The sequence below is a fragment of the Sardina pilchardus genome, unplaced genomic scaffold (assembly GCF_963854185.1).
Source record: "Sardina pilchardus unplaced genomic scaffold, fSarPil1.1 HAP1_SCAFFOLD_164, whole genome shotgun sequence".
In the NCBI taxonomy this organism is placed as follows: domain Eukaryota; kingdom Metazoa; phylum Chordata; class Actinopteri; order Clupeiformes; family Clupeidae; genus Sardina; species Sardina pilchardus.
In genome coordinates this window covers 40704-50817 of record NW_026910863.1, presented here as the reverse complement: position 1 = coordinate 50817, position 10114 = coordinate 40704, and the positions used below count along the sequence as shown (strand labels likewise).

The following is a 10114-nucleotide window of genomic DNA, read 5'->3' as shown; positions in this document are numbered from 1 at the left end:
AATAAATTATTCTTTGGTTGAAACCCTTTTCCCTTTTTTGTCCCATTACCTTTTCCTCTTATTCCATTATGAAATTTATTCCTTTAATATTAATATAATTTACACTATTTATTCACTATCCTTATTTATTTAGGCGTATAGGCTTTGGAGACTGTGCGCTTCACGGCTCTTATCGAGTCTTAACATCATGGCTCTCTTTTCTCCCCCAGCTAGTCACACCAGTACTTTAATGTTCCGGTAGCAGTGCGCTTTGTTGGATAGGGCTCACAAATAAAAGGTCTTTTTGATCCGCACCTGTGTCTCAAGGGCTCCTCTGAGAATAACTCTGGTCGTGTACTTCATAACATCACATTCTAGACTCTCTTGAACGTGTCTTTAATTAGAGCGTTTAACATTCTCGCTCTCGTTCTTTCCAGCTCACACGCTATGCAGACTTCTAGTCTATCAGATCAGGGTTATGTACAGGTTCTTTCTTTAACTGTTTTCTTTTCACACTTTTAGAGGGAATCTTTTACACTCTCTCTTGTTCGCGCTCTCTTAGTCCCTTGCTTTTAAGGAGTTCTCTAAATCTTACCAGTGGGCTTTGTCCACTGTGCTTTCTCTCATCTCCTTTCTGGATCTTTATTTACAGGTCCACCTCTTTTGTGTCTCCTGTCCTTCCTCCATCTGCTCCTGATACTGGCCTCTCTTGAGTATCTCTCCTTTTTGTATGCTCTTCTCCAACTGTGAAAACAGACACAGACAGAAAAAGTACATTATTACTTTTGTAAAAGTGTTTTACTCACCGACTCTGTGTGCATCCTGTGTACTGTCAGCCGCCGATCCTCCTGCGATGTTCTCCTGAAAAAAACTGAAAAAAATGAAAAAAATGAAAAATAAAGATTTTCAACACAAAAAAATGAAAAAAAGACATGAAATATAAGATACTTTTCTACACCAAAAAAAAAAAAAAAAAAAAAAAAAAAAAAAAAAAAAAAAAAAAAAAAAAAAAAAAAAACCCAATAACAAAGGAGAAAAGGATCAATATGGCTTTATTAAAAAGTTATGAGCAATTGTTTGTCGATTATTTTTTCTTTTATTATTTGATTTGTATTTTGAATTTCTTAACCTATTTTAAGGTCAATAATCATTTTTTATTGTCCTTTTCTTGTCTATTATTTTCCTACTTTTTATCTCACTTTCTCTATTTCCTTCCCTTCTAACCTAAACTTCTTACCTTAACCCTCCTAACCTCAACCCCATACACACAACCCTTTACCCTCCTTTTTACCCATTACCCATTCATTCCTGACCCTTAACCTTTCCTTTCCCCTAAACATAACCTTTTCCATTATTTTTATTCATCTCATTACAGTTCAATTCCGGCTCCTTCCCCAAAACTAACCTTAACCTTTACCCTAACCTAAACTTAACCTTTACCCCCTCCTCTATCCCTTTTCCCTCTTGGATTCCTAAACCTAAACCTAACCCCACCCATAAACTTACCCTAACCTCAACCCTCATATCACAATACATTTTTTTATTTACAGTCAATAGGAGTTCCCATGGAAAATATGATGCACTTAAATAAAGTGATGTCTGCGCCAATGCACCAGGATGGACTTCATTGAGGTCCATCCCTCCCTTCACAAATCCTAACCAGCTCGTGCCTGAGGAACAGAATGCATCATCAATTGTTTAAGCTTAATATGGGAACTCCTATTGAATTTTCTGATTATTTTTATTATGGTTTTCTTCCCTTCTTTCCCCCCCCCCCCCCCCCCCTTTTTCTCTTTCTTTCTCTCACTATTTTTATAAACATTTATTTATCTACCCAGTTTCTTAATGCATTTTCAGTAATTTGAGTATGTTTTGCCCAATTGTAAGATCTCTCCTCAGAGAACAAAAGATGTCATCATGAGGTGAAGCGACCCACATGACTCAGCAAACCAACCACGACTGAGTGCCCTCCCATCACTTTTCCTATATGTGTCTCTCCCTCACTTTTGTCCCAGCACCCCCTGAGGAAGTTTGAATAACGAAAACGTTTGGGGACCTTTTTCTTTATTTTTACTAACGTTTTAGTGTTTTTTCAGTTTTACCAGTTCTATACCAGCAAAGAGTGGATTACATCTCACCGGAAGGGTGCTATCCGTTCCTGAAAACATTTGTGGACTTCAAATACTTGCAATAACTCCTAACAAACATTTCAAGAAGCACATGGCCTTACTGAAACTCATTCAGGACACCGTATGGGAATCCAAAGTGTAGCTGCACTCCCACCATCCATCAAGCAACCTGTTTGCGTGGAAATAAGGTACCATGAACATCTTTACAAAATAATAGACTTTTAATCATTTCAAGAGCCGTGGAATGTTTGGAGAAAGCTGACATCATCCTTACAAGCACCCAATTCCTCCATGCTAAATAACTTTCCACCACAGGTGTCTTCAAAAGGACTTTGCTTCACAGAACTATTTTAACCTTTTCCCTTTTTAGGTTTTCGTCATCTAATTACTTAACTTATGGACTAATGAACAACAAAGAGAATCCTCGTTAAGTAAATGAGCATGTTATTGCTCTGAAACTTTCCTCCCTTGGCTTAATAGCCTCTATTGATTCTATTGCAATCTGTTAAACATCCTGGCCACCTGCAAATAGAATTTTAGAGTGTTTAAACACTCGGTACACTGTCCCCTTCTCTGTCTGATTTTTGTTGAAACTGGGTAGATCTTTTGCTTTATTTAGTATCTGTTTTAAATGCTTGTTTTTTGGTATATCTTTAGTTTATAACAATTGCCTTATCCTGTCTATTTGGGATGCTAAATTGCTTTTTCGGTCTGTGTCCTATTAGCTTTTCAAACATAGCTTAACATCTCCTTTGTCTTTACAAAGTCTATGCTTAGAACTCTTTTGTCTCTATTTGCCCTTTTGTCTAGTTCTATCTACAATATAACACTCTCTCTCGTCTTTGAAAATTCTATAACACTACTTTGGTTAGACTTGTTCGATTCTAGTCATGCTTTCAGATGAGATGTTACCTAGACCACCTGTCGCAGGCCGTAGAAGTAGCCAGCCACCTCCAGTACGCACCACACAAGAACAAAGTTTGTTTGATTTGACCAAGCAATACTTTCAACTCTTTCAAGCAGCCCACCATTTAGAAATTCTATCCTCGTGCTTGGAGAAAAATTCCTTTCCTATAGGAATGACTCGCAAAGTAAACACCCTCACAGCCTTTATTAAACCGGCGGTTCCGGATAGAGACATTTTACAAAAGGTTCAAGCGAACACACACAGTTGGATGCAACAGAATATTGTAGCCTTGAAAGAGCATTACGCTGCGCTCAGTGAGCGCATTTTTCAAAGTCTTCCCCCATATTCACAGGAGGCGTATGACAAGGCACTCAGATGGGCCCGCAGCCGATACAAACGTAAACTAACACCTACCTCTGTAGATCTTCTCACTTTACAACTGTTACAGACTAGGTTGTATCCAAACCCATCAAAGGATACACGTGCGTGGCATCTTGAGTTTCCCGATCCTCAGGACTGGCCGGTCTGTCCGCGTCCCCAACGCTCTCCCAGGCGCAGACAGCGCTCTCCCACACCACCTGCAAACACAAACACAGAAACACAACACATAAACATACACAATACACTTACCGTTAGTGATGCCCAGCAGCCTCCCTCGTCGTCCGCGACGCTCCAGGCACCCGCCGCGGAGCCTCCTCTGCTCTCCCCGGTGTTGGCGATTACATCGCCCGTAGGACTGTTGAGGGGAACCATCCAACCTAAAGCGATAGAGATAATCAACGATGATATAGAAAATCTCCCGCCAGAAAACCCAGACTGGCTGGAATCAGTCTTTTCGGACCCATTCCCCGGGATTGACACCTCATATACTCACCATCACTCTTCCCCGCAGCCTCGCAAGTCCTCGATCCTGGGCCCGTCCAACTCTTTGGAGAGTGTACTCCCTGGTGCGAACCCTAAGACAAAAAGAGACGTTTCGATGACGATGAGTGCATCTAGAAAATCAGTTTCACTGATTGAGATGAGCACATCAAACACCTCTGAGAAAGTCTCAGTTTTTCCATCAACCTTCAAGGGTTCTGGGCACCGCCATCATTCTCCCCATCATCCTCTCCCTCGTCTCCCCTCTCCTTCTCCTCCTCCTCCTTCGAGAGCCCTGTTGGAGACTAGTCAGACGGGTCACTCACGCTCGGGAGACCCGCTTCATACATCTCACACACGTAACACTAGCACTCCTATGACCTCACCGTTACAAACATCGCTTTCGGCGACACGCACCGCGTTGACACCGGCCCAACTGATGCCTCCGCCTCCTGCTGTAGACATAACATCCAAAAGGAGACTATCATTTCACAACACATCGTTTTCTAAGCTGCATCCAGAGTTTGAGCCCTTGAGACACAGGAACACCACGAGAAAGACCGTAGACTGGAACATCGTGATACGAAAACCGTGTGTGTTTTTGGGTGATTCGAACCTCTCTTTGATCCCCCGCTTTAAAGATCCTAACGTACAGGTGGATAGTTTCCCAGGGGCCAATATGGACCACATGTATGAACTGCTAAAGAAAAGGGAACCTGATCACACAGTGTCCAAAGTCGTGTTGTCTGTGGGGCTCATTAATTGCATTAATGTCAACCAAGAAATAACACTCAAAAAATGTTTCACTCGTCTCATGAAACAAGCAGAACTCACGTTCCCGTGTGCATCGGTTTATTTTCCCCTCATTAATTTCCATAGTAGTTTCAGCAGAGCTCAACAGGTGGCGGTTAATCAACTCAACGACCTAGCTATACGTAAGGGTAATTATCTCACTGAGGTGAATCAGCTGTTCTTTGAGCCTGAGAACGACGGGGTACATTGGGCGCCGTCCACAGCGCACGCTTTATTTGAACATTGGCAAGAGCAGTTAAACTTGTGAAGGGGGTCCAGGACTCTGTCAGGCCGAACCCCGTGTTGTCAAACGTCAATAACCTGTCTTCTTCTCTGGTCCTGTCCACAGCGCAGCTTGAGGTGCTGGAGAGAGGCCTCACCTTCGTGCCCACTCCGGCTAAAATAGACACACTGTTATTTAGGCGAGACCTACACGCTTACCATCGCAGACTACGCATACTGGAGTATTTCGATTTTGAAAATAATTATGAGCACTTACCTTTTGTAGAGCCGTCCAATTGGGAGCCGGACCCGTCCACCACCCCGGTGTTCCTGGCGCGCCTAATACAAGCAGACGTAGGAGCGCTCAGAGGCCTCGAGCGAGTCACTGAGACAACCCAAAACCTGACGGTGGCGCAGCGGTCGGCACTGAGCAGTTTGGCCGCCGACAAGTCCGTCGTTATTAAACCGGCGGACAAAGGCAGTCAAATTGTTATTCTAGACAGGGCCCATTACATCAGAGAAGCGTTGAGACAGCTCGAAGACCAGGCTTACTACTCACCTCTCCCGAGTTTAATCCACACAGAGACCCAGGGCCGCGTCCGGCTAGTTGTAGACGACCTGGAAAGAGAAGGGTTCATAAACAAAAAGCAGAAAATGTATCTTTACGGGCCTGACGACCCTAGACCGAGGCAATTTTACTTACTGCCAAAGATTCATAAGGCGCCGGACACGTGGACGATCCCTGGGGTGTTGCCCAAAGGACGCCCCATCGTGAGCGACTGCGGCTCAGAATCCCACCGTCTAGCGGAGTACATAGATTTTTATCTGAACCCGTTATCTCAGAAACATCCTAGCTACGTGAAAGACACCTATGACTTTATAGCGCAGGTCAGGGGACGTCAGGTGCCAGCAGATACATTTCTCTTTTCAGTAGACGTCGATTCGTTATACACCAACATCGAGACGGACAGAGGTCTAGCGGCGGTCAAGAAAATATTCTCCCTGTACCCTGATCCTCAGAGGCCAGATAGACAATTGCTCCAGCTGTTAGAGGTCACACTGACTCGCAATGACTTTGAGTTCAACGGCCGCTTCTTTCTCCAAACATGTGGTTGCGCTATGGGTAGAAAATACTCGCCAGCCTACGCCAATATCTACCTGGCTGTTTGGGAGGAGGAGGTCTTTTTAAAGTGCCCCCGCAGACCGTTACTCTACCTGAGGTACTTAGATGACCTCTTTGGTCTGTGGACTCACTCAGAGACAGAGTTTAGCGAGTTTATGTCTATTCTGAACAGCCATCATCCTAGGATCAAGCTTAAACACTCGTTGCAAAAGTACAGTGTAGAATTCCTAGATACTCACATCTTCTTCGTGACCGCCGACCCCAGTGCCACCGTCAAAACAACAGCCACCAGAGTGCATTTCAAAGACACCGACAGACACGCCCTCCTACACAAACAGAGCTTCCATCCACGTCACACATTCAAAGGTCTTATCAAAGCCCAACTTATTCGTTTCTTTAGAATTTGTTCCTTTTCTACCGATGTAAACAGAGCCACCCGCGTCCTCTTCAATGTGCTAGTCACACGTGGCTATTCCCATGCTTTCCTGCGGAAGATCAGCCGTGATGTAGCACGCTCGTTTGACAGCTCCGCGTCCGTAGCAACGGTAGCTAACACGCAATCCCAGAGGGCGCTCTTACCGCTGGTGAGCACCTTCTCCACGGCGTCGCTCCGCCTCCGTAGTCGCGTTGTTGCCCACTTCAATCTGGCCGTCGCCGAGTGCGCGCACTTGGAAAATTTCCGCCTCATCTCGGCTCAGAGACGTAACAAAAACCTCCAAGACATCCTGGTACGAGCTAAACTGCAGGGTGAGTTTACGAGTAGTGAGAGTACTCCACAAACACTGCAGCTGCGCAAGCGCGCCTATGTTTACAACAAACACTCGCGGCAGGGCGCCTTAATCATACAGGAGTTTACTATCAAAACGGCAAACGTCGTATACTGTTTACAGTGCAAAACTTGTTCAAAATTATACGTGGGCGAAACTAGAAACGCGCTTGCCGCTCGAGTCAAACAACATCTGTACTACGTGAAACGAGCGAGAGTCAACACGGTGCTCTATGCGCATTTCACGTTAGGCGAGTGCGGGGATTTCATAGTTTTTGGCCTACAGTACGGCGTTCTCTGGACCGACGCGCAAAGAAAGTGGCACGAACATCTGTGGATCAATAGACTTAACACCTCTTATCCCACCGGTCTCAACAACATGATCACGGAGATGACGTGAAACGCTAATAACGTCACAACAACCACTACGGCCGTGTTACGTTTACTCTCATGCACTTAGGAGTTTACATCAGCGTGGGTGGCTCTGCCTACTCTCTCGGTCCCTTGCTCGGTTTCCTTTGTTAGTTCAGTATTATTTTATGCTCCCATTCATAACCTAGCTTCTTTGTAGAAACGTGTACTTTTTACACGGATACCTTTTGGTCTGCCCTTTGTCAGTGAGAGTGACGAGTTCATGACCTCTTGTAGTCCTTCTTGTAATATTATCTAGGACCTTTTCTTTTCTGGCCTTTTATCCTACTCTTAGGATGCTTTTCTATTGCTGGAAGACCCCTGTATCCTGTAGACTACTCTTACATCTCTACACACTCTGTACACCATTCTAGAATCTAGGTTATTTGATAATTATTTATTTTTTCCTTTTTCACTTACCTACAACCTGCGCGACGTCCTCGGTGGTCTTTGGGCCTCCGTCATCCATCCTGGTCGGTCTGTGGAGAATAACACGCTGTTAGAGTTCTGGACCTCCCTAGCTTTAACAAGTGATACATCTATGGGTGGGCACTGAATTTAGTCACATACTGGAGAGTTGCTGCTTGTGGGCTGCACCGGGTCCCTCTTCCCGGGTGTATTGGTCAGACACCATGCGGTCTGCATTTAAAATCTGGGTGCTTGATTGCGTGCACCTGTGGAGGGTGACCGGAGGAAGACCCATGAATACATTTCCCTCGGGAAGATATAGCCCTTGTTTTCCTTGAAAACAACTAGAATTAGCCATATATATGGCCATTGGTACATTTACATTTTCTAGGTTACACTTGAACTCTTTTCCACTCTATGTAAGCCTTCACTAGTGAGATTTAGGCTCGCAAACACACTTTTAGAGACCTCTGACACATCCTCATAGACTCGCATTGTTAGTGGCGGAGCCACATGGCCAAAGTGGGACATGGCACCCTCTTGGACAGAAATAGTTTTCCCTGCTTAAACTTGGATTTTTGCTAAGCTTCCAGTAAGTCAGAGAGACCCACCTTTGATCTCAATAAATATCACAAGGGCCCTAGAATAATCTGGTTATTTTTAGAAGTTCGGTCTTGCCTCGTTTGTATACTTTACAGACTATATTGTTTTCTCCCATTGACTTGCATTACAAGTGGCGGGGCCACATGGCCAAAATGGAGTATTACACCCTCGGTTGAGGAAAAAACTCGGTGTGCTTGCAAGTGGTTATGTTTTAAGCTTCCGGTAAGACAGAAACATGTAACCTTTGACCTTAAACATCACACGGTCCCAAGAATGACCCAGCCCTTCTGGATACTTGTAGCTCTCACATCTAGACGCATTGACGTTTTCTCAATCTCTCCCCCCGCTCACTTGCATTGCGAGCGATGGGACCACAGGGCCAAAATAAGTACATTACACATTTTGACCGTGTCATTTGGTAATCATTTTTTCTAGGAAAGTTGACTCAAACTTTTTACAATCGGCGTATACAATTTTTATTTTCATTTTTATTTTTTAAGCTTGACTGCTTGAAATAGCCCAGATCTATTCCATACATAGGGTCCTTTATATACATATTAGAGAGTTTAAAACATTGGCCTAAACCACTCTTGCTTGGCCGTGCGAGTCAAGGCGACGTAGAGAAGTGTTCGAGCGCATCTAGAACGATTAGATCAGTCTTTATTCTTATTATTGTTGGTAAATGTGTACCCATAGACAACACGACAAAGGCTCTCCTTCTCCTCTCTTGCTCTTCTCCTTCTTCTGCGTCTTCCCGTCCACCCGTGCTGGGTACGTCCTAGTCCGCTGGACCTCCATCGTCGACGCGACCTGAAAAGAGAAAAAAACACACTCACACACAATTACTCACACGCGTTCATTTACACATTCATACATACCTATATATACACACACCATACTTACCTTCTGCATACACTCCCACAGGCACGCACGCATTTGCGCGCGCGCACACAGATATACATACACGCACACGCTCTCTTCAGTTACACTGACATTCACTGACGTACATCGATACATCCATACATCTACAATCACTTTACTCCCTTCATTGTTTTTCCGGTGACCTTTCAACCGTGTTTCTGTGACCGGTTCAAGAGCAGTCAGTCTGAGCCCGTTTCTGGGATCCCACAGCCGCTCCGTGACACCAGAGGCTTTGTGGCCAAAGAGACATCATCCTGCTTAACCCGCACAGGGAGCCCCCTCATCCCGCACTGCTTTACTTGCTCTACTTCACCAAGCATAGCACTTATCTGCAGAGGATTCCGTCGGAGTCCCACCGTCCTGTTCGCCACCATCTTCATCACCTCTCAATCGGCTCCTGTGGGAGTACTTTAACAGTGACAGGGCGCAGTCTCCATTGCCCTTATGCTTGCCCCTATCTTTTTAGATCTGTTTTAGGATCTCTACCCCCCCTTATTTGCACTTTTGATGTCTGTTTTTGTGTTTGATATCTATATATCTATATGTGTGTGTGATTTCTTTATACATTTAATAAATTATTCTTTGGTTGAAACCCTTTTCCCTTTTTTGTCCCATTACCTTTTCCTCTTATTCCATTATGAAATTTATTCCTTTAATATTAATATAATTTACACTATTTATTCACTATCCTTATTTATTTAGGCGTATAGGCTTTGGAGACTGTGCGCTTCACGGCTCTTATCGAGTCTTAACATCATGGCTCTCTTTTCTCCCCCAGCTAGTCACACCAGTACTTTAATGTTCCGGTAGCAGTGCGCTTTGTTGGATAGGGCTCACAAATAAAAGGTCTTTTTGATCCGCACCTGTGTCTCAAGGGCTCCTCTGAGAATAACTCTGGTCGTGTACTTCATAACATCACATTCTAGACTCTCTTGAACGTGTCTTTAATTAGAGCGTTTAACATTCTCGCTCTCGTTCTTTCCAGCTCACAC

The 10114-nt window shown here is 44.3% G+C and overlaps 1 long non-coding RNA gene across 1 annotated transcript; it reads right to left on the bottom strand.

Moving 5' to 3' along the window:
* Window positions 1-685: 685 nt before the first annotated feature.
* Window positions 686-3963, bottom strand: LOC134074108 (uncharacterized). The gene is made up of 3 exons (XR_009937554.1): window positions 3890-3963; window positions 3646-3773; window positions 686-723 (listed from the first exon to the last, which is right to left on the bottom strand). It is a non-coding gene; the product is annotated as an uncharacterized LOC134074108 (long non-coding RNA).
* Between the last annotated feature and the right edge of the window lie 6151 nt (window positions 3964-10114).